Genomic DNA, 2,006 nt, shown 5'->3' with positions numbered 1-2,006 from the left:
ACAAAAAAAAGACAAAATAAAATAAAAAGACAAAACAAACAAAGCAAAGAAAAAAGTATGAAACCCTTTCCAATTCATGTCCATGACCCCACGAATCGTGTCTGGGGTCTGAGTGTAGCCGGCGGTTGATGAAAATATAGCGGTCTCCTCCCTTATGAAAACATAAACCGCAGCCTTCTTTCAGGCCGCTTGGCTTTGAAACTGGCGTTACAAGGCTACCCGATGTTTCTCTGTCAAGCCCAGGTCGCAGACAACCCATATTTTACTTCCTTGGGTGTGACGAAGGCGTCGTTGAGTCCATGTTTATGTATGGATGGTTCCAGAGCCGCCAGTTGATGTTAGTGCTGCTGTAGCTGAGGCTGTGATAAAACGAACAGGTTTTCAAACTACATCCTCATGATATTATTTTTATTTCATCGACAGGGACAAGATTATTAGATAATTGAATTCTCTGGAATGCTTTACTCGTTTGACGATTACAAAGGGGAAAAAAGCAACATTCTTTACGTTACTGTTGAAATAAACAACACACTTCTCTTTGTGATGTTAACTAATCATGGGAACTAATATGAAGGAAATTCAATTGCAGCGAAACATGTGTTCTGTATTTTTTTTTCTTTGTCAAGAGGAGAAATCAGGCAAAACTGGCTGGGTTTAAGTGAAGCTTATACCAGTTTGAGTGAAAAGAGGCGCATCAATATAATAATAAGTGCTATTTGTTTGGGTTTTTTTCTGGGAGGGGATTGTTTTTTGTTAGTTTTTGGGGGGTTGTTTGTATGTTGCTTTTTGTTGTTGTTGTTGTTGTTGTTGTTGTTTTGTAAGCCTATGAACTGTATTTTTTCCTATCACACATCCAATAAATTGCTCAAGATCCCCCAGTAAGTTATTTGTCATCTACCTCTGCCCCCTCTGTTCAAGAACAAAATGAAGAAACTACATATTGATCTTAGTTAATCTGTGCGCTTTGTCGTCTGCTTTTTAGCGAAAACAATACGTCTACAATGGTATCTATCAAATCGTCGTCAGCGCATCATTCGCACGTCAGTCGTGAAATATACTCGTTTTTTTTTCTTCTTCTTTTTCTTATCACAAAGCAACCTCTGTCTACTTTGAACAAAACAATCTATAACACCAAAGGCCAAGCGCACAGTTTTTTAAAAGATTCATTTCATAACTCTGGCGGTGTGAGTCCCTCTGCAACGGGTTATTCCGTATTCCGGGTCGATCATTTGAATCGATACCTCCTGATCGGTATGATCCATCACTTTTTAGCCCTTGTTGTTGGGAAGGATTTGCTCATTTAATCCAGAAAAGCATTTCAATCTTATGCGTTTTATCGAATAGGGGTAGAGGATGGAAGAGAAGAGAGACGACAAAGGGAAAATGCTCAAAGCCATAAATTATGCAATCAGGCTTCTTTTTGTATTAGAACTGACTAATCTCGTTGTGTCTTTATACCCAAGAAAGCACGCTTCAGAATGTCGTCCTTCGTTTCTACAAAACTATGGCTTATGTCAAAGAAGTTTAAATGTTCCGTTTCTGTCTGCCATAGTCCCCCCCCTCTCTCTCTCCTCTCCGTCTCTCCCCCCCCCCCCCTCCTCACCCCCGAGGGATCTTTAAAGCCCCATATTACTATTTTGTTGATTTTTTTTTAAAAAAGCATTTTCACTTTTCTTCTCTTATATGTAAGGAAACTCGATCTGTTAAAGCATGTTTTTGGGATGTCCCTGTTAGAGGGATTTTTATGTTATGCATAAATATGTCTTGAAGTTGACAGAAGATACTTGTTTATGTGTATGTGTTGGCAGCAGTATACATGTGCACCTGTTCGTAGGGAGAGGAAAAGGGAGAATAACAGAGAGGGAGAGAGAGAGAGAGAGAGAGAGAGAGAGAGAGAGAGAGAGAGAGAGAGAGAGGGGTGGGGGGAACTGGGAGAGGGGTGAAAGAGGTCGGGTAGAAATGGAGGAAGGGAGATTCAGATTGAGAAAAGTAGGGTATGAACTAGA

Source organism: Aplysia californica, unplaced genomic scaffold, assembly GCF_000002075.1.
Source record: "Aplysia californica isolate F4 #8 unplaced genomic scaffold, AplCal3.0 scaffold00257, whole genome shotgun sequence".
NCBI lineage: Eukaryota > Metazoa > Mollusca > Gastropoda > Aplysiida > Aplysiidae > Aplysia > Aplysia californica.
The sequence above is the reverse complement of the archived record's forward strand: the minus strand, read 5'-3'. Positions refer to the sequence as shown.